Below are 23,232 nucleotides of genomic sequence, written 5' to 3' on the forward strand. Positions count from 1 at the left end.
GCAAGCTCTGACGCCTTTCTCCTGGTGCCCACCCTGCCTGACCCTTGGCTAAGAAGCCCGGTGGTCCTCAGCATCTTCCTCTCTCAGAAAGGCCACCCAGGATCCCGGAGACCAGCTGAGCCTCATGGAACCCAAGTGGGAGTTAAAAGGTGCCTAAGCTGCATCAAAGTCAGGAAGAAGACAGAAGACCTGTAAATCTTGGCATTTACTGGGCAAGGCGCAGAGCCCGGGAGTTGTTAGGTAAATCTGCTTCTACGATGGGTTGGTTCCAGGGTGGGGCCATCCCGAACTCCCCATGCCCTAAACCGCTGGTAGGAACAAAGTCCATGGCCCAGTGGTGGAGCCATCTTACCCTGGGTCAAGCACCCTGTGCCCTCCCCTGACACACACATACACAGCAGGCCCACCCAGGAGCCCCTTGCATGGGGCCCCCCCACAGCCCCCCAGGACCCTGCCATCTGATAACCAGGGGTGGCAGCAGGTGAGGAAGACGCTCAGGACTCCAGAGGGTGTCTCCCAACTCCCGCCACTGCAGCCAGCTGTCTGCACAGACACGTGACCTGTAAATCGTGCCAGGCATCAGAGCAGGGCAGGGGGCAGCAGTCAGCACCCGGCGGTCCACAGGCACAGTGCGTATCTCATCAGTCTAAGAGTGGACAGAATCAGAAACCTAGAAACCCTCCCTGCTGCTTAGGCAATCTGTCTACTGGTCAGAGACCAGGTCACAGGGGCGCCCAGTTCTGCTCCCTGCCAAGATGTCTTTCTCCAGAAACCGTGTCGTTCTGGCCCTGCAGGATGGGGGACGAGGGTGGAAACTAGCAGATGGGTTAAATGAGAATTAAGGGCTGTGGTTGCCTGCAGCCTTAATGACTCACTGGCATGGGGGAGCTGCCAAACATATGGGGTCCACTTGGGCTGCCGTGTTAATAACAAGCAGTTTTTACTGAGTTCATTGAAATTAAACTTCTACTGAGTTCATCAAAATACCAGGTCCCTGGGCCATTAGCTCACTACACCTCTAGAAGACGGTGCCACTGGATGCCCATTTCACAGATGAGAAAACAGAGGCCCAGAGCTGGGGTTTGTCTAGGAGGGCAGGGGGATGCCTGACATGAACCCCTGGTCCACACACCTTCCAAAGCAGGGGCTGGTGCACTGAGGCTCTTTCCACTGACCATGCCACAGCCAAGCACCGTGCTTCTATCTGGCCAGACATTTAGTGGATGCCAAGATGGGTCACGTGGACTGTACAGAGCCAGGGATCGCTGAAAAGGGGGTAGGGAATTTAGCCCAGAAAAGAAGCAGCCCAGAGAGAATGTTCACTGTCCTCTGAGAGCTGGGGCCGGAGAGGGACACCAAGTGGATGGACTGGAAGACACTCCACACTGGGGCTGCAGCAGGGCCTCCAGGGACAGGGATCCTCTGCTGAGACAAGGCTGCGCCCTGCCCTCCCCACGGAGGATACCACAGAGCCCGGCCTGCCGTGGATGGGACACTAACCCCAGGATCGAGAGGGAAGCTGCCATGCCGACTGTTCTAGTACTGGGACCTTTGACAACTTCAATAAAACCACAGGTCCTCAGTCACATCTGTAAACTGCAAGTAAGGCTACGTCCCGCACAGGGTGGCTACCATGGCCAGTGAGCGTATCCCACACGTGGCAGAGGGGGTGCGGAAGCAGTTCACTGTGCCTGAGGCCCCTTCCGTCTCGAGACAGTGCAATAGCACCTCAAGACTTGAGCGCTTCCTGTGGGAACATGAAGATCCACAGCTGCCAAAAGACCCAATTGAGTGGTACAAGAAAACCGCCATATAGACTGTGAGCTTTACATCAGGGTTAAAGTTCTTGAACTCAGTAGCATGTACTTAAGGTGGGGACATAAGTGCACATCCTGGTTCTTAGGAAAAGTACATGGAAGTACTAAGTGTCCAGGGTGCACGATACATAGAACCTATTCTCACATTTCAAAAAAAGACAAGTAAATAAAAAGGATGGATGGATGGATGGATAGTTAGATGGGATGGATGGATGGATGGATGGATGGATGGATGTACAGATGTGCAGATGGAGACAGATGGATAGAATGATATGGCAAATGCTAAAAGTTGGTGGACCTGGATATCTGAGGGAGGAATACACTGGAATTCTCTGTATGGGCTTTGTATTATTTTTGCACCTATCCTGTAAGTTTGGAATGATTTCAAAATAAAAGGTTTATTAATTAAAAAAAAAAAGATTAAACTAGACTGCTTCCTTATTCAAGACCTTATTCAAATAAATCAGTGAAATAGCCATCAAGAAGTCTGAAAACTTCAAGTGTGACTCTCTCTAGTCACTTCAAATAGAGACTTTGTGATCCCAGGCACTGAGTGTTAGAGTTTAAAGAGTGCTAGAAGTGATCTAGAATTCCAACCACTTCATTTTACAGACAAGGAATCAACTAGGACAGGCACAGAGAGGGATGATGATTGCTCCAAGGCCTTAAATTAACTTACAGGCAAAGCTAAGCTGAAACTCTGGTTTCCTCATCACCTCTCCAAGGCCTAGCCACCTAGCTTCCTGCCCACAAATCCCACAAAATGGGACTACAAATAATGTTCAAAGAGATAATGAGCAAGGCCCAAATGAACTGTAAAAGATACTTACAGTACATAAAGTACTGCGCCACTCTATAAAAAAGCTAATCATTTAATTAACAATTGCTCCTGCTCTCTCAAACCAAGGAAGCCAATCTGGAGACTGCTTGGTTGGCTCATGTTTCTTAAAAGAGATGTCAAAGAAAACAACAAATGCTATTTTCTCACCTTGAAAAATTTCCCAGGATTGATTAATCAACAAGCATTTACTAAGCACAAATAAATAGAGAATGGGAAGGTAGTACTGATGCGTGCTATAGGCAAGGGAAAGTGCAGGGACAAGGGGGAGCCTAGAGCTGGAGCAGGGAGGACTGCTTGGAGGAGGTAACTCTGGGTTATTGGGCTCATGGATGGGGGAGGAAGGGTACACCAAGGACCAGCAGCAAATACCTTTAGAATCCTGTAGTGGGTGGATGGATGAATGGATGAATGGATGGGTGAGTGGATGGGTGGGTGGGTAGAAGGGTAGATAGGTGGGTGGACCGGTGGGTGGATGGAAGGATAAATGGATGGATGGATGATGAATGGATGGATGGAAGGGTGGGTGGATGATGAATGGGTGGAAGGGTGGATAGGTGGGTGGAAGGGTGATGGGTGGATGGGTGGGTGGATGGGTGTATGGATGGATAGATGGGTGGATGGATGGATGGATGGATGGATGGAAGGATGGGTGGATGGATGGATGGATGGATGGATGGGTGGAAGGGTAGATCGGTGGGGGGGTGGATGAATGGGTGGAAGGGTGGATCGGTGGGTGGAAGGGTAGGTGGACAGATGGATGGGTGGATGGGTGGAAGGGCAGATGGGTGATGGATGGAAGAAGCAGGGAAAGGAGAGAAGGAAAAGGAGGGAGGGAGGATGGATGGAAGATGGCTGGCTGGATGATGCAGGATGGATGGATGATTTTGTAAGCATCTAATTCTGTGTTAAACCTCTTCCTGCTTAATATACCTACAGGAGTTTCTATTTCCTGCCTGAACTCTGTGCTGAATGCTTTGTCATGTAATCTCATTTAGTCCTCACCATGATCCAGTGAGATTGGTCCTATAATTCACCCCATTTTGCAGCTGAGGTAACAATACAGATGGGGTCACACCACTCACAGGAGGCAGAGCAGGATCTGGAGCCCAGAGTTCCTGCAGTGCACCCTTCCAAGAACACAGCACCTCACAGCAGATGCCCAGGGGCACCTCTCCTGGCTTTTCTACCACTAACTGGTACACGTGCCAGTCACAATCACTTCTTATGCTACTCGTGCCACCCCATCTGTCCCTACTCTCACACTGACCCTGGGAGATGGGGGCTCCTCAATGTAGTCATAGGTGACAGGAGAATAGGGCTGTGTCACAGCACCATATAAAGCCAGAAAGGGAGCACAGGACCAGCAGGCCCAACCCCTGCACTTTAAACACAAGCTCCTGAGACAAACAGTATGGAGGGGCCAGGGCTCCCACACCTATAACACGCTCCCCTCCCATGCCCACAGCCGCCTTGTGCTCCTCGCAAACATTTCCCTCTTCTGGCTTTCGAGGTCACGCTGGCCAACTCATGACTTCCCGCAAACAGCCACCCTCCTAGGCACAGAGGATAATGGTGCAAGATGCACATCCAAGAAACCTGCAGGAATTCTGGAGGGCCCCGGCTCAGTAGCCAAGTCAGCAAGGTGTGCTCAGGCTGGTGGGTTTAATCAGTGCCAGGCACGTAACAGATATTCCAGTAAATACCAGAGGATTGACTGATGGATTGCACAGGGAATTCCTCTTGACAGCATCTGCCACACTGTTTCAAATTCAAGGCACAGAAAAGGAGGTTTAAGATTTCCAACCTGGTGTGAGAATGAGACGTAAAAAAGGCCCTGCTGCCGGCTCTGACAGCCCCCCGTTGGGGTTCCCAGGATGCCCCCCAGTCCCCACAGCACAGGCCTTGCTGGGACCGTCCCCCTTCTCTGCTTGTTTGCAGGTCCCTGGTCCTTCCAGCCCAGGGCTTCTCGATGGCAGCAGTGCTGACATTTGGGGCTACATACTTCTTTGCAGTGGGGGGCTGTCCTGTCCTTTGTGGGATACTGAGCGGTATCCCTGGCCTCTACCCACTGGATGACAGTCGCAACCCCTGGTTGTGACAACCAAAAATGTCTCCAGACATGTCAAATGTCCCCTGGGGCAAATCATCCTGGAGACAAAACACTGCTGCAGCCCCTGGTGTTTCCAGCTGCTCTGAGGACAGAAAATCCTGGTTTGGGTGTCAGCAAGCCCGCCTGGGTGAACATGGAGATTAGCCAATGTCTCTGAGACTTGGTTTCCCCATCTGCAAAATGAGGCCAAATTTGGTTTCCCCATCTGCAAAATGATGCCAAATTTTGCAAGTGAGTTGCATACTTCTGGGCACGCAGATTGATTTCTACCTAACTGCCTCCAAAACCTCAAGCTGGAGTGCCAGCTTCCAATCTCTCCCCAAAAGCTAGGGAGATACTGCCTAACATCCATTAAGGCCTCATAAGGGCCTCAAAAACAGCTGTCCAAACAGTGTGATTGTGAAAACCCTGCAGATCACACTCCCTTTATTCAGCGTGTGGATGGATGAGTAGAAAAATGGGGACAGAAAACAAATGAAAAATAGGATGGGATGGAGGGATGATTTGGGTGTTCTTTTTTACTTTTATTTTTTATTCTTATTTCTATTCTTTCTGGTGTAAGGCAAATAAATGTTCAAAAATAGATTGGGGTGATGAATGCATAACTATATGATGGTACTGTGAACAGCTGATTGTATACCATGGAGGATTGTATGGTATGTGAATGTATCTCAATAAAACTGAATTTAAAAAAAAAAAAAAAGCTGTCCAAATATTTTGGCCAAACTGTTCCACTTATAGGAATCTATTCCAAGGTGATGATCAGAATTTCAGGGAAACATGTATATACAAATATCTTTAGCCCAGCATTATCTACAGTGTGATGGGTTGAGCTGTCTAGCCCAGTGTGGACATGTTCTTGGTCTGCATTTTGGTGGGTGTGGACCCACTATAAATGAGATCTCTTCAAGATGTTTCTGCAGTTAAGGTGTGGCCCCACTGAATCAGGTTACTGGAGCCCTTTGTAAGCAAAGTGAAAGCCTGATGAGGAGAGAAGCCACGGGGAGGAGCCAGAAGCCGGAAGTGCCTTGGGGAGGAGCCAGAAACCGGAAGTCAACGGAACTCAGAGGAGAGAGAAGATGCCTCCATGTGCATTGCCATGTGACAGAAAGCCAAGCACGAAGGCTCGCTGGCAGCCAGCCCCAGCACGCCACAGTCTTCTGGGAGAAAGCACTGCCTTGCTGACACCTCAATTTTGGACTTCTCCTAGTCTCAAAACCATAAGCCAAAAAATTCCTGTTGTTGAAGCCAACCCATTGTACTGTATTTGTTTTAACAGCTAGGAAATGAAAATATTTAGTACCAAAAATTACAAATAATCTAAATGCTTAATGATGTAAGGATACAATAAAATATGATCAAGGCAGTCAAAGGAATATATTATGTAGTCAATAAAAATCACCTTAATGAAAAAGTGTTGATTCATAACATGGGAAAATATCCATGATATAATGTTAAGTGAATCGAGAGTTATAAGACTATATATAGTGTTAACTTCAGTTTTGTAAAAAAAAAAAAAAAAAAAAAGGAAAAAAATTGTGTACCTAAAAGAATAGACATAGTAAACATACCAAAATTTATCTCTTTATATGTTTTTCCCCTATTTTACAAGCTTTCAGTAAGAAAGCACGTCTTAGTTAGATCTTAGATCTTGAGGGAAATTTTTTAATATATTTAGATCAAGAGAAAAGGCTTTACACAGGGATCAAAACAGATATTTGCACACTGATGTTCACAGCAGCCTTATACACAATAGCCGAGCATCCACCAGTGGGTGAATGCATTAACAAAATGTGGTCTATCCATACACTGGAATATTAACCAGACATAAAAAGGAATAAAGTTCTGACACATTTTACAGCACAGATGAACCCTGACGACATCAGGTTGAGTGAAATAAGTCAGACACAAAAGGACCAATATTGTATGATCTCACTGATAGGAAATACCTGGAATATGCAAATTAATAGAGACAGAAAGTCGAGTTCAGGCTACCAGGTGCCAGGGAGAAGGGGAAATGGGGAGTTACTGCTTAATAGATGCAGAGTTTCTATTTGGGGTGATGGAAAAGTTTTAGTAATGGATGGTGATGGGAGCACACCACCGGGAATATAATAAATGCCACTGAATTGCATACTTGAAAGTGGTCACTATGGGAAATTTCCTGCTGTATATATATTACCATGATTTAAAGAGAGAAAGAGCAGGCTTTGCTTGAATCCCCAAGTGCTAAATCAAGAAAGTCCAGACCTTGAACACAGAGCCCCGAGCCAAGCAAAGAGAAGGCTGCCCAACCTCAAGGGAAACCCAAGGAAACAGAATCAGAAGGAAGAGGGAGGGCAGGGCCTGGAGCACTGGGGAAGCCGAGCTGCCACAAGGTTAGATGGGCTGGGCACGGGGCCTGAGGGTGGCGGGCAGGCGGGCGGTGGGCAGCTCCCGCTTGGACAGAGCCAGGGGAGTGGCAAGGCCGGCTCTGCGAGGCTGGCTAGCTAATGCCCATGGCTGGGGAATGGAGTGGGACTTGGCTTCTCACTGCTGAAGCCATCCCAGGTTGGCGAACTCCGAGCTCCACACAGGCACAGTCAGCCTGGTCATCCAAGCAGGAGCTCAAAGCAGCCACCGAGGTGACAACACCTCCAGCTCGCCCGCCCACCCACTCACCCAGGCCCATTAACCCATTCAAGGTAGCACCGCACCAGAGCTCGGAGCCCTAGCTGCTCTCAGTAAAACGGTGCCAGGGCTTGCACCCCAGACATCCAGAGGAAGCAGGAACACCACTCCCCGTGGGCACCTGCAGCCGGGCAGCCGCCAGGTAGCATGCCACCCCATGTGCCTTCCAAGTCTGCCCCTGGAGTCTGGGTGGAGTAAAGGAATTGGGCAAATGTGGACACAAAAACACATCTGCCTGCTCAGCATCACTGCTAACTCCAAACAAACACGATCTGAACCAAATGCAGAAGGAGGTCGGGGGGTCTGCGCATCATAGTTTCAGAGGTATCAACTGTTTCATTTTTTCAGGTTCTCTTGAAGTCTTGGCCCACATGCACTTCAAATATTAAAATAAAGCTAACACAAACATGATAGCTGCACTCCAGGTCTTTGCTCTTAACAAAGGTACGCAGAAGTATTACATGTTAGAGGAGCAGGATGTGTCCAACCTACTCTCAAATGTTTAGAAAATGGACAGATGGACAGATGGATGGGACGGACAGACAGCCAGATATAGTAAATGGAGCAAAATGCTAAAAACTGGCACAACTGAGTTATCTGGGTGAGAGGGTATGCTGGAGTTGTGTGTATCATCTTTGTAATATTTTTGCAACCTTCCCGTAAGTTTGAAACACAAATGAAAATGAAACACACAAAATGAAAAGTTAAAAAAAATAATCATCAATCTAAAAGTCTGCCGTGCAGGAAAAGGTTGGCCCCCTGCAGTCAGATCCAGAGGCAGCTGAGAGCGTGAGGTCCGGGGGAGCGCCACAAGAGAGGCCGTGGTGCCAAGTCACAAATCCCGCTCGGGGGTGAGACACTGAGGCTCGCAGAGAGAGGGACCAAGTCTCAAAGCCATGCACCTTGGGTGTCCAGACACCCACACTCAGCAAATGGAGACCCCTTCCATCACTGCCTTCTGCCTTCTCCCCTGGAGAGGCCTCAAGTAGCAGCTGGAGATGAGTCATTTCCAAAGCCAAGGCCAGGGTGCAAGGAGCAGGGCCTATGGCTGGGTGGGCCGTGGCCAGGGCTCCCCGCAGGGCTGGGGGAAGAGGTGGCCCACCAGCCTTCTCCACACTGTCACCCCGCTCTGAGCCATCACGCTCATTTCTCACCCGCAGAGGAAGGGGCTGAGGGGGAGACAGGGAGAGGGAGCGACTTAAAGAAAAAAGACAGACAGACACCAGTCCTTCCCTAGGTTGTTAAGAAAGTTTATGGTCATCCTGACCCTACAGAGCCATACACACACCTGCCAAACTGACTCCAAGACGAACTTGGGCAACGACACATTTTCCAAGGCGCAGAAGCCTCGATTTGCTCGGCCCCCCACTAAGGGCACTGGGAGGACGGCCTGAGATCTGTCCAGAGCCCACCCTGCACATGGTGGCCCCGCTGCTGGACGGCCCTTCCACTGTGCTGTGGGGCGCCTGGGGTGGCCCCAGCGATGACAGATGACAGGCAGGGCAGGGCCCCCACCTGGGGCTGAAGGCTTCCAGGCCGGCCCCAGGAAAATGATGTCATCCTCACATCTGTATAAAGCAGAACGTCCACAGCCCTTTACCATTTATAGCCCAAAGGATCCCCACAAAATCCAATGAAGCATGACAGAGAGGGAAACTGAGGCCACACATTGCGATTAAGACAAGTGGGGGGCTAGGAGCCAGCAGCCCTGACTCACAGATTGCAGGGTTCTCTTTAACCCAATCAGCCTGTGCAATTTTAGTGCACAATAACATAATTCACCCGGAGGAAGGAGGGAGGTTCAGCTTCGTCTCTTCCTTTGGTCCCAGAGCCTTTTAAGGAAAAAACAAGGATGGGAACTAATATTTAGCAATCCCTAATTCCATACCAGGTATCACAGCAGTCCCTTGTCATGAGCCATCTCCTTTTTGCTTTCCCAAACCTGTTTTACAGTTGAGGAAACAGGCTCAGAGAGGTTAAGTTACTTGTCCATGGCCACACAGCTAGTAATGGCAGAGCTGGGATTCAATCCAGGCCCTCCTGCCTGAAGCCAGAACTTCCATGCCCTACAGGTTGCCACCTCCTGAATGGAGTGTTCCCTCGGAGGCAGAGGCAGAGCTGACTATGCCCATACCCCACGCGATCTTAGTGCCGACACAGTAGACTGGGGGACAGAGTGCTCGGTCAAGGGCAAGGCCATGCAACCCAGGGGAGCAGACAGAGCATAAATAAAGTGTGCTACATACCTGCGATGGAATATTGTTCATGCATAAAAAGGGATGATATGCTAAGGCATGCGACAGCACAGATGAACCCTGAAGATGTCCTATTGAGTGAAATAAGCAGGACACAAAAGGACAAGTATTTTATGATCTCTCTGATATGAAAGAAGCGCAATAGGCAAATTCAGAGTCAGAAACTAGAATACAAGTTACCAGGGGAATTAGTGCTTAATTGATACAGTTTCTGTTAGGGATGATGGAAACGTCTGGGAGATGGATGATGGTGACGGAGGCACCACTGTGTGAGTGTGATTAGCACCACTGGATTGTTTATTCGAAAAGGGAGGAAAGTGGAAATTTTAGGTTGTATATAAGTTATCACACACACAAAAAAACACAACTGGACAACACAAAGGTGAACCCTAATGTAAACAATGGACTAAAGTTAATAACATAATTAAAATACTATTGTTTCATCAACTGTAACAAAAGTGGCATACTAATGTGAAATGTTAATAATAAGGAAACCCACATGTGTGGAGGGGTATATAGGAACTGGGTACTTTCTGCAAGATTTTTTCTGTAAACCTACAACCACTCTAAAAAAAAAAAAAAACAAGAAGTAATCATGATTTTACATTTGGTGAATACTTTTAGAGTCCTTAAAAGGTCTACTTTTTTTTTAAAGTATTAAAAGCATTTTTCTCTAATTTAAAAAAAACAAAAAGAAGCATACCAGGCCAAGCCGACGGCCTCTGAGAATTAACTGTGCCACTGATTCTGGACCCAGGACCAGGGACAGCCCTGTGGGAAAATGGGGGCAGCAGAAGAGTCCAGAGGAGTCAGCATATATTCTCTCTCCTAGCACGATGAGCCTCCGAGATGGGCCTCCCCTTCCGCGGAAGGCAGACGCCAAGAACACAGAGGGGTCCAGGCTTTGGCCAAGAGCCTCAGGCTCTCCACCCCCAGCCCAGGCTTCTCAGGACATAAGCAGCGAAGGTTTGTGGGTAGAGCCTGAGGTCATGGAGTGGGACCTGGGCTGGTGGCAGGCTCTCCCCAGCCCTGCAGCCTCGCGTCATCACAGGGTGGGGGGATGTGGCAGCCCACCTGCTTCTCTTTCCGCATCCTTGCCCCCTCCATGCTATCAGGTGCCACTCTGCACACTCACCCCCGCCAGTCCATCTCTTTCTTACCCCTCTTACGGGACCATAAAGACACCCACAAGACTGGCCCTCCAACAGAACCAAACTTCCAAAAGACCTGTTCCAACTGCTCAACATGCAACTGAACCCAGAGAGGGACAGCATTCTGGTCACTCAGCAATAAAGCAGTGAGAAGCCATCAGGAGGCAAAGGCAGTTTCTCACCCAGGGAAAGAAAGAAGCCATCCCAGGGACCCCCCAGGCCAGAACTTACAGCACATAAACTGGTACATCAACTACGGTGTTGATCAATAAGTGATCACTCTCTGATTTCTCCCAGGGGCCTTCAAGCCCCGGGTGATGCCAGAGCCATCGACAGCCTCAGCCACTGTCTCATGGAGGGCCCTTCCCTGCCTGGAGTCCACTGCTCCACACCGTTTGGGTTCCTAGCAGCGGGTATGGCCCCCCACCTCCAGTCCAGCAGTAGCTGACCACTTTCCTGGACTGGATCCTCCAGCCTCACAAATATAAGCACCAATCCTTTGCAAATGCAAGATCAAAGAACGATTCAGGGTCTTCACAGTAATCCAATGTTCATCCCCACTTCCCCCACCCCTAGGAGTCTTGATAAAACGCAAATCCTCTGGCCCCACTCTGTAGGAATTCTCATTCAGGAGAGAATCTGTATATTTAACATGCTTCCCACTTGAACAACCTCCAGGAGCCCCAGGAGCCCCACTTAAAGACACCCTGGGGCCTTGTTCTCAAATTTGCTTCTCTGGACTCGTTTCCAGTTCTGACCTTTTCCCCTTATGTTATTTCTCTTTCTTGTATAAGTGTATCTTAGGAGAAGGAAAAGTCTTCCAATTCATAAAGGGATCTGGTGGCTAAAATCTTACTGATATACATGTATATCGACATCAACATATATACAACACATCCCACATTCACACTCAACAGTAGTAAGAAGGAGTTAACATACTGCATTTTCTAGAGATGACCCCATCTGAATTCAAACCCTACCATTCCCTGTGAACTCCTGATTCACACTCCTGAAAATTTCCGACTGAGGAACTGCTGAGTCTGATTTCTTCTGTCCCTACATAAGCACGGGGACACACATGCAGCCTTCCGCCACTGAACACCAGCACGTCCCCTCACCTTGATCTCCGCAGACAGCAGGGCCAGCCCTAAATATGCTGTCACTGCCTGGACACACACCATGTATCACGAGACCACAACCCACCGATGTCTGCAGAATTGCCTGACTGATGTGCCTTCAACCTGTCATCAGACCGCACTGACCTCAATTTTTTGAGAAATGAAGTCAAAACTCTACGTTTATCCTCAGAGATCGAGACATATTTATGCGTCAATCCTTCCTTCGTTTTTCTTTAGCCTTCAGTAAAATCTGAGAAGGCCACTCCCCACCCCCACGATGTCCTCAAGTCCATCCCCCATGACCATGCTCCCCTGAGCGCTGTAGCTGCTAGACAGGGCATAAAACTCAAGAGACATCTGCACTGCACTATCCCCAAAAGTAGGAGGCAATGAAAAAGCTCCCCCACCCCCCCCACCACATTCTCCAGACTCCCATTCTCCCACCCAGAGACGGCTGCATGTGCTGGCTCCAAGGATTTTGCAGCTGGAAAACTGAAAGAGTCACATTTTCCAAGACCCTCCTTCCAGAGAGGCAAAGCGACCTGCACAGAGTCACCCAGCTATTGAGTGATTGTTTTAGTTTCCCTGTCTACTCAAGCAAATACCATGTGATGGGTCCAGCTTAAACAATGGGAATTTATTAGCTCATGCTTTTGAGGCTAGGAAAAAGTCCACATCAAGGCGTCACGAAGGTGACGTTCTGGGGCTACCTGCAGGTTATCCTTGGTCCTGGGCTCCTCTGTCACATGGCAATGAATATTGCGGCCTCTCCATTCTCTTCCAGGTTCCACTGACCTTCAGCTTCTTGCTTCCCGTGACTTTCTCTCTGTCTGAATTTCATTCTGCTTATAAAGGACTCCAGTAATAGGATTAAGACGCATCCTGATGGAGGTGGACCACACCTTACCTGAAGTAACCTCATCAAAAGGTCCTACTTACAATGGGTTCACACCCACAAGAATGGATCAAGCTTAAAAACATGTTTTTCTGGGATACATACGACTCCAAAACACCACAGTGGTTGAGTCTCACTCTCCCTAATGGCAACCCGAAAAGGTGCGGGCTAATTTCTCTCTGTGGTGAATCCGCCCATCATGCTCATCACTATTCTCTTCCTAAACTTTTTTCCAGGGGAAAAGGACCCTTTATCCAGGGAAAAAGATAATATATCTAAGAAACTCTTCCTAGAGGTTAGGGGGGGTTCCTGTGGCCCAACTTTCTACATCATTCCAATCTTCAAAGGCTAATATGTAATGACCCAATCTTAAGGATCTGCTGGTCTTAACTAGCAAGTGATGAAGATAATGGTGGGGATAGCGGGTGGGCATCAGAGCCGCTTTGCTCCATCATAGTCATCCTTAAAGACCAGTTCAAACGGGAAGCCTTCCAGTTAGATCAGTCCCTTGGGACATGCTATACTTTAATGGTCAGGCTGGAATTATTTCAATGCATTGCTGTGTCTTCCCCTCAAAAATGAAACTATTGGTCTCCTATTCCCTGCTCCTTGAACACTGCTTGGTGAACTGTAGATTCCCAAGGAAAGAATCAACAAATCAAGAGCTATTTTCTGGTCATCAAGGCCTGCCTATGCCACAAACACATGCATACTAATCTCCCCATCTCAGGTTTAAAATTATGGGCTTGTTTTTTTTAACTCCCCACAAAATGAATGAGCTTAAATATTAGAAGTCGAAATTATTAAGTAAATCATTTCACCTGCAAAGCTTCTATTTGCGTAACATTAATTCATCATGGCAGCTAAAACAAATTCATCACATTCTGTATATTAGATGCTGATTTATGTCGGAACTGAAAAAAATCATGAGCTCAAAATTATGTTGACATGATGTACGTGCTCAATGCAGAAAGATTTCTCTCTTTCCACCTTTCTTTTTTTTTTATTTTTTTTAAAAATCATCCCAACAACTGAATTATGGTGGGAAGGAAAACGATTTGAGGAGCGGAAGGAGGCGTAGGGCTGGCATCTCGGAAAGTGAATAATGCTCCTTGCCTCACGTGTGTGGCAGGCTCTCTGCGCGGGTACACACTTCACACTGCAGTTATTAACGTCAAGTATGCCAAAGATAGGCAGGAAAATCATTACCATCCATCCCCACTAACCACCATTAAACTTCAATCAATTCAACTTAGCATGAGGGTGCTTGAGTGGCCCTTACAAATGTGGCTCCAAAGTCGGGCTGACTTACAGCATTGTCCACCGCACAAAGCAGCACTGCTAAGCATCTGCTGACAGTGGGATCACTTAGTCCCAGGACGGATGCTCTTTTGACATCCTGGGCATCCCGAAATCTTTCTTTTTCTGAGCGCTAAAAGGTCTAGACTCCTTACAGGTCAAGAGCATGGGGGTGGGGATGGGGAGGGGAGGTATTTGCACTGGCCACCCTTCCTTTCCCGATTCTGGAGTGGGGACCGGGCAGAAGGAGGCTTTCGCGGCTCTGAGAGTTTTGCAGATGCCTTAAAGAAAAGGTTTCAGCCACCACCAAAAGTTTGGTAATGTGAGCCCCCTCTCGCTCGCTCTCGTGGCTAGCTTGAAATTCTCACACTCGCTCTGCAAACTGTAAACCCAAACTAGATTCCCTTCTCAGGGCAGGGGGGAGGAGGGCGCGCCATTTGGAAGCGAGGAGGGGGGAAGGCAGCTTCTGGAAAAGGCGCCGCGCTCGGGCTGGAGGCTGCCCCGCGCGCGCACCGGGGCCCAGACACCCGGGCTCCCACTCCGCGGCCACAAAGGCGGTGGCGCGGGCCGAGGCGGATCTGGCCGCGAGCAGGGTCGGGCCTCCAGCCGCTGGCCGGAGACGGCCGGTGCGCGGCGCTGACAATGCGGGCTTTGTTCGCGCGCCGCAACCCGAGCCGGCGGGCAGGTGGGGGCCGGGGCGCTGCCGGCACCGGGTGTTCCCCGGCCGCGGGCACGGTCGGCACAGCCCGGCCACGCGGCCTCCCCGCGGCCTCTCGGCGCAAGCCCTAGGCGGGACGGAGAAGGGAGAAGGGGGAGAGGGGAAGAAAAAGGAAACGGAAAGCAGAGAGGAGAGAAAGAAAAAGATACAAAAGGAAGGAGAGGAAAGCAGAGGGAGACAAGCGACTGATACAGGAGAGTGGAGACAGAGGAGGGGAGAGAAAGGAAAGAAAAGAAAGGAGGGGGGACAGAGATAGAGGAGGCAGGGAAGAGGGAGAGGAGGGGAAAGAAGGGGAAAAAGACAGGGAGAAGGGGAGAGAGAAAGGAACGAAAGGAAAGAAGAAGAAGAGAGAAAGGAAAGTAAGGAAAAAGAGGAGAGAGGGAGAGGAGAGAGAAGAAAGGGGGAAAGAGATGAAGGGAGAGAGAAGGATGGGGGCGGGGGGACAGACAGGCAGACATGTACAATAGAACTGTACTCCAGGCTGCCCAGGAAGCCTCTGGAAAGAGCAAAAGTTCACCCTATTTCATAGAGAGAACCCAGCCGAGTCAGCAAAGCGTAATCACCAGGTCTTTGCTAAATTACAGGTTTGAGAGCTGGGTCTGGACTCACTTAACTGTGAGTCCCCGGGAAGGCCCAGATGTTTAAGTGATTTGCAAGGTTGGTGAACACAAATATCCCCCTACCTCCACCACACCCCCCAACCCCCTGAACCCTGGAGGACAGGGGTCGGCAGTGCACACGGGCTTGCCCGGAACAGCCACCCAGATCAGCTTCTGACGCTCACTTGGGATGGGAGTCGCCGGCAGCCGACCGCACTGTCCAGGCCCAGCCCAGGGCCGGCCCGCGGTGAGGCCACAGGCCTGGGATGCCCGGCCTCGGCCGTCCAGGCCACGGGCCCCAGGCCTGCAGCGGGCCGCCCGCCCTTCTCCGCCAGCTCCCTCGCGGGAGGCCAGGGGCCCTCAGCCGAAAAGGGGGAAAATCAGTCCAGTGCTAATGAATAAAAAGTCCCCTTCATTTCACTGCTGTTTTTGGTTCATTAAATTTTCCACAGATTTGTGGAGAAGAAAACATAATCAATAAACCTTGACAAAAGTGAACGTGTGAAAAAGGCCACGTTCTGGGATACGTACGAATGGAAAAGCGAGATAAAAGTGATATCCGATCACAGATTTCAGGGGCAGATGACGAGCTGGGGCTGCTGAAGAATCTCAACGGACCGTCGCCCCTCTGCGGCTTTCCTTGGCTGAGACTCCTCATTCAAGACAACAGTAAATGCACTAAAACTTTTTTCTTATGCTAATGACTGAAACGGGGCAATCACAGTTAAAACACACTTCCCAGCAACCTGGTTTTCTCCTTAACAACACACATGCACACACACAAAACGACATGCACTTATTCGATGCCAATTAAAATCTCAAAAAATGGTTTAATATGTACCGTTTGGCCACAACTTAGCTGAGTTTTTTTCCCCCGTACGTGTGTGTTGTAAGAGACTAGAATCAGGACACAAACGGAATCATTAAAGGTTTGGGGGATGAAAGAATTGTGGAAAATGAGATACAGAACATGTAGAAAGCATGCTGTGTATCAAAGGTGCATTTTCTCAGGGTTTTTGATATAGTTCTGTACATGAGAGATGCTTTTGTCAACTGCAAAATTTCAAAACAAAGTCATTGATTTGTTTTTAAAAATTCTTTGTATTCCACGGCAAACACTCAACTTACAGAAAACGACTAATACTAAAGCCGGCGTTCTGTGTTTATTTCAAAACCATGAAGGTGTTGCTTTTCTACCAAAGGACACAATCAAATGTCACCGCCTGATGACCCTCTCCCCAGCTCTTCTTTTAACAGGCCTGACAGAACAGCAACAGGGCAGCCTTCTCTCCCCGCGTTCTTTAGAAGTGAGAGAGCCCTATTCACTGAAAATGCTGCACTTTCTGCCTGTTGGTACAATCACCTTGCTCGCCTCTCCGAATTTTCTGGCATCTGAGAATAGTTTCTCTTTGGCATTCTTTACGTGTTTCATCTGTGCATGCCTCTGAAACTTACTGAAAAGAAGAAGGGGGAAGGAGGGGGCCTGTTTCCTTGGGGTTCCTTTCCAAAGTGCCAGGACCAGGAGGAGCAGCTGCAGCTGTCGTCAGTGAGGTCCAAAGGGGCCTTCTATCGTGCACCTGGGACCAGAGGCCCTGAACAGGTAGAACCCCACTCACCCACCCCCAGCCTCAAGAAGCAAAGCTTGTTTGCTCCATCTTCTTCAAGCACCACTCAGAGGAAAGGAAACCCTGCTGAACACACACTTTAGCTGACCCAAACCCCTAAGCACACAAGGACCTAGGACTGGAGCAGGAACTTTTAACAAGCCAGCTGGGTGTTGGGGCTGATAGGCTTTCAGAGTGCACAGGATAACCTCTTGTCTCATTTAAAGAGAATGTGAGGTGAAGTTTTCCCCTAATGGGGTGGGGGAGGAGAGGTGGTATCTCAGGGTTGCTGCCTGCAGGATCCCCGGCTTTGCTAATCCAGCTCCGGGGGCTGCACTGTGTACAGGGCACTTGTGGGAGTACAAAAAGCGTGAAGTATTTGTGTATTTTTCAGTCTGCAGAGCAAACAAGCCAGCTACAGTACACAGTCCCTAAGACCCCCGAAGCCAGGCGATGAGCCACTGACCAGCAGCCCCACAGCCCCATCTCCCGACCAGGCAACTATAAAAGGGTTTCCCCTCCCAAGAAAGTGGACCTGAACGTCCCTAAGAAAATGGAGTGGCCCTCCACTCTAAGGCCACCCAGCCAGAAGGCCTCTGCCAACTCCACACACGCTCCAGCATGGGCCCAGTCAAGAGGCCCCTCCAAGGCCATGGCCATCCCAGAGGACGTCACTGTGTTTGGCAGCAGCCCCAGGGGTCTTTGCTGAAGGAGTCTGGACCCTGTGCAAATTCAAATCAAGTCCCGTGGAGTATAAAAACATCCCTTAATAGATGGTACGGCAATCACCGCCTTCCTTGGTGAGCGCAGCCACCAAAGTGTTTTTTTGGAGTGTCTTTCTTCCTCTCACAGGTGGTATCTGAAAAAAGACTGTTGGGAACACAGAGGCAGGACCTGAGGGCTACATCCTTGGCAGGTGAGCTCCTTCCTTCGGCAGCAATCTTCCTTGTGTTAGTTTACCACCCCTACCCCCATTACTAAGTAACTTCATGAACTTGGCATATTTCTCACCGCAGAGGGGAAACACAAAACCGCCCTAAATTTTGCAAAATATAATTAACCTCGAAACTCATCAGACCAGTGACAACTTTCCATACGGCTGGGCTTGAGTGGAATTTAATACGGAATAATTTCCATACGGCTGGGAGGGAACATCTCCACAATTTCCTGTAACCTTGCGGCATGGGAAGGAGAAGCAGCAAGTCTAGGAAAACGAAAGCAAGGAAGATGAAGGAAGAAAGAGAGGCAAGGAGGAGGACTTGGAGAAGTGGCTTCTGCGTGGCCTGGATTCTAGATTCGAATTACCATCTCAGAACACAGCAGAAGCTGGGAAAATCCTACAGAACCTCAAAGCTCAAACCTTCCAGGCATAAGCAGGGGGCCCTTCCCTCCGCTGGGGAATGGGTCCAGGTAGCCACACAAAGGGTTTCCTCCGGACTGCAAAGCCGCTCCCAGGCCCTGGGAAGCCGGGAGAGGAAAATCCCTAGCAAAGGTAAGGAAATGACGGGGAGGGGGCCTGGAGGTGAGCTGGCTAGAACAAACAGTTGTCATGGGCAGACTCCTGACAAGTCCGCCCATTCCGCCGCTTTCCACTGCTGTATATTTTGGATTTCACAGTTTATTTACTTTACTTTTTGGCACCGCGCCCCCTGAGCATGCCAATACAATATTTGTTTAAACACTATTTTATGCCGCTTGCGAGGGAAACGTTTACTTTCAAATTCTCCAACATCCCCCAGAGCCTCATCGGCAAACAGCATATGAGCGTTTTACAACTGCTCCCTTTATCTGAAGCTGTCGGGATTAAACCTTCGCACGCCCGGCGAGGGCGGCGGGGCGGGGAGCCCGGGACACAGAAGGCGCGCACCGAGCGGGATGCCCTGGCTGGGGAGGAAGGAGGGGCGCGCGGGGCACACCAGGCCGGGGCCCAGACTCTAGGGGATGGTCCACTTTCCAGCTGGGGGACCGACGGAGACACACACACACACACACACACACACACACACACACACACACACACAAATTATACAAAAGAGAAAGAAGAGTCAGGGGTTGGGGGCACCCTCCGGGGACCCTCGGCGGCCGGGGGTGAGCAGCGCGGGCTCCATCCCAGCTTCTCGCGCTGTAAAAAGTCGGGTTTCCTAGGCAATGACAGCAATTACAGCCGGACAGAAAAGGCGCCGAGTTGGGTCGACTTCCAGCTGCCCGCCCTCTGCGCACCCCCGCAGCCCGCCCGCCGCGCTCACACTCACACACGCAAGCACACGCTCCCTCTCCCCCACCCTTGCCCCCCTCACCTACCCCGCCCGGCCGGCTCGGGGGAAAACTCTTCCCCTTTCTAAACCCTTAATAGGATTGGCGCCCAACTCTCTCCGCGCCTCTCCCCATCCATCACACACAGATCAAGTTGCAGTAGTGGATTTTTCAAATTCCTCAGCAAATATACTTGTTGAGAGATTTCCCCTCCCGGGGGGGGGGAGGACAAAAAGTGGGGGGCGGGGATGAGAGTGAGGGGTGGCGGGACCGGTGGACCCGGCGAGGATTAAGTGTGGATCCCTTCGGGAAGTCAAGCGGATCTCGGGGCGGAGGGCAGGGAAGGAGGAGGAGGAGAGAGAGAAGGAGGGAGGCCGGAGGAGAGCCCAGCCAAGGGGGAGGGGGCGGCAGGGCCCAGCGAGGGGGAGGAAGAGCGAGCAAGAAAGAAAGGCAGGGCTCCGGGGTGGGGAGCGCGGCAAAGTGGAGTTAAAAGTTCCCAAGCGGCTGGCTGCAGCCCCTCAGCACACTGCACGCTCCGCGTAGACGCGGTCCCACTGCCCACCTCAGTGAGCCTCGAAGCATCCTGGCCTCCGATCCCACCCCACTGCCACTCCCAACCCCCTCAAAAGCCAGCCCACTCAGCCCGGCAGGGATTCGGGCGAAGCCGCGACGGTGCGGGAGCCGGGCCGGGCTGTGTACTCGGAAAAGGGAGGCTCTCTCCCCGGGGTGGAGGTGGGGAGAGGCAATACCCTCCCCCGGGCCACGAGTTCCAAGCCCCAGGATCCCCCTTACGCCCCGCGCCCGGTTTGGCCAGAGCCCGAAGCGGGGCCGCCCCAGCTCCGGATGCCCGGACCCTGAGCCCGGAGCCCCGATTCCCGCGCCGTGGCGCCGGTACCCGGCCGAGCGAACCCCCCGAGACGGCACAGCATCCCGGTCGGCGCGGGCTTGGCCAGGGCCTGGGGCGCTTCGCCAAGAAAAGAAAGGAAAAGGCCAATGCAACTTTACCGAGGGAGACAAAAGTTTGCCTCTAGCACGCAGGTGGCCTCTCGGGCGCCGGGCGGCGGCTGCGGGACCCCATCCCAACTTGGCTGGCACGGCGACCCGCCGCGGGCTGCCGTCTGCCGGGGCTGCCGGCCGGGGCGGGGCGCGCAGAGTGAGGGAGGGGACCACAGGGGCAGGCGGGCGGGGGCCAGGCAGTCCCTACCGCCGGCGATCAGGCAGCTCCCGCGGGCTCCGACGCGCCTCGCCGTCCGCGCGCCTCCCTCTGCCTCCGCCGGCTCCTCCTCGCCTTTCTCCGCGTCCGCCGCCGCCGCCGCCGCCTTCTGCTCCTCCTCGAAGTCTCATTGATGGGAGTTTGAAAAAAAGTCCGCGGAGCCGCGCCGCCTTGGCTGGCTCGCCCGGGAGCTTCTGCAATCCATCAGCGCTGCCGGACGGCGCAGCGCCCCCGCGCGCACGGCGCGAGCACACCCGGGCGCCACACACCGCGCGCGCCCCCGCCCGCGCGCGCGCCCCCGGCTCCCGCACCCCGGCCCCCGGGAACCCGACGGGACCCGGACAGGAGGAGGGGCCGGCGGAGAGTCTTCTCCTCCCTCCCCAGCTCTGAGCAAAGAAAGAACGCTTACGGAAAAAGTTCGAGCAGGGAACTAAAGAACGCGCCGCCTCCAATACTTTTTTTTTTTTTTTACGGCGCCGGGTAGGGGGGTGAGGGGTCTTGGGAGAGGGGTCGCTAACTCAAGTCAGATGAGCTCCGGAGCTGAGAGTCGAAACTGCTCTGTTTTCAATCTCCGAAATCCACACGGCCCCCCTCCACGCTTCCCACCTCCCTCTTCCCCCTCTTCCGAAAGATGCCCGGGTCGCCGTTCCCTGCGCCCTTGCTTCTCCGGGCGCCGCGGCGGAAGCCGGGCCCGGGAGTGGCCGGAGGGGGCTCTGGCTCCGCGCGGACCCCTCCTTTCGCGGTCGGGCCGGGGGCGGAGGGCGGCGCGCGCAGGTGTCGGGGGTCTTGTCCGCGTCCCCCGCCGCGGCTCGCACACGGTGTCATCTGAGCGCAAGTCTGCGAGAAGCGGAGCAGCCGTCTCGGTTTGGTGCATGTGTGTGTTGCAGGGAGGGTTTTTGTTTTGTTTTGTTTTGTTTAAGAGACTCCACTCGAGCTGCTGCAGCCAGATGGAAGTAATCAGAACCCGACAACAACAGAGGAAGAAGAAAAAACCTCACCGAGCTTGCGGGCCAAAGAGTGTGGGGGTGTGTGTGTGAAAGAAGTTGCTTAAACAAACTCGGTGACAGGCAGTGAGCCCTCAAGCCGCGCCACAGCCCGGAGTTTCCGAGTTTGGAGAAGCTGGGGGGTTGTTGGGGTTGCGGGGGTGGGGGAGCTACTGCCCCCTCCGGGCTCACCCAAAGAGTACCCCATTATTTTTCTTCCTAACGTTTGTGGAGCACCATGTGCTAGGCGACGGTGTTATATCTCCTTTCTATTATTTAATCCTCACAAGTCTGTCAGGAAGCTTCTTTCATCCCCATTTTACAAGTGACAGGACTGAGGCTTAAAGAGGTTAAGTGATTTGTCCAAGGTCAGACCACTCGACCGCCATCCTCCCGTGGGATTTGGTGGGCTGTACCCCTAGTTCCAATGAATTCTTGTTGAAGGTGGGGAACATCTCTTCTTTGTGCTTCTTTTTTTGTCTGGAAGGCAAGGACACCCGATTTTACCTTCCCTGTGGGATATGACCTTCACACACCCATTTCACAGATGTAATTAATCTCTTCTTGTTGGTAGCTCTTGCCATATATGCCACCCTCCTCTGCCTGTATGGACATATATTTTAAATCAAAGGGGTGGCTTTTATGATGTTCTTTCCCTATTCCCCTCCTATATTCCCTTCTTACATTTCATTTACATCAGAGGAGCAAGTTTCTTCCTGATCAGGAGAAAAAAAAAAACATGCAGAACAATATTAGAACAATTTGGCACCAATTGTTTTTCTCAAATAGGCTCTCCAGATGGGGGGAAAAAAATGCAAAACTGCAGTGTTTTTAAAAAGGGAAACTTGCAGAGGAAAATATATTTAAGGGCGAGAGATGTTTGAAAGGGGCTTTTTCTTTAAATATGATCGGATTCCTCTGCACTATTTGTTCAAATTCCTGCTGAGGTTTCAGAACAGAGGCTCTAAGGAGACAGAAAAAGTAAACTCTCCCTCCCCTCCTTGGCCATATTTTAATGACCCTATTCATACCCACTCCCAAGAAATGTGGGGCATCATTTCTTGTTGCTGGAATATCGGCTGCCTCGGCTGATCACTCCGTTACAAGCTTGTCTCTGTGGGTCTCCTTGTGTTGCAAAGTTTGTGAAGAAGTTTAAACAAATCAACATTTTGGCTATTTCCTTTTTCTCTGTTTTCCTTCGCAGCCCGGCTCCACTCCTGCTGGAATCCAGGCACTCGCATAACCTTTCCCGGCTTATTTTGGCAAGAAGGTGGCTGTTGAGATGAAGCCAGGATGTTTTTGGTTTGAGGAGACACTGGAGACACCACAGCTTTCATCTCTAGAAGGTCAGAAGTTTTGGCGTAGAAAAAAGCAACAAACAGAAGGTCTGGAGTGCAGGCGAATTGCTGGAGCAGAGGAAGCCCTCACATGGGCTCAGATCTAGTCACTGCACGTGTGCCCTTCAGTCAGCAGCTTTCTGTGTGCCGGGGTGCTGTGCTGGGGGTCCCAGCCCACCCTGGGTGAGTCTGATGAGCTCCTTGCCCACATGGAGCATATGTTCCATTAACATGCACGCAAGTAAATCTACAATTACAAACTGGGTGAAGAGAAAAATACATGGTACTCAGAGACTGGAGCCCTGATCTAGCATGGAGGGCGGGGGGTGGAGAAGACCTTCTGGGAGAAACCAAGGTTTTCACTGATGG

At 51.2% G+C, this 23,232-nt stretch overlaps 1 protein-coding gene across 1 annotated transcript in view; it reads right to left on the bottom strand.

Moving 5' to 3' along the window:
* Nucleotides 1–20,608, bottom strand: part of GLI2 (GLI family zinc finger 2) — a 247,706-nt gene extending 227,098 nt beyond the window's left edge. Inside the window, 1 exon segment of the mRNA XM_037850244.1 lies at nucleotides 20,336–20,608. The gene's annotated coding sequence lies outside the window, so the exon portion shown is untranslated.
* Nucleotides 20,609–23,232: the final 2,624 nt, after the last annotated feature.

Source organism: Choloepus didactylus, chromosome 9 (genome assembly GCF_015220235.1).
Source record: "Choloepus didactylus isolate mChoDid1 chromosome 9, mChoDid1.pri, whole genome shotgun sequence".
Classification (NCBI taxonomy): Eukaryota; Metazoa; Chordata; class Mammalia; order Pilosa; family Megalonychidae; genus Choloepus; species Choloepus didactylus.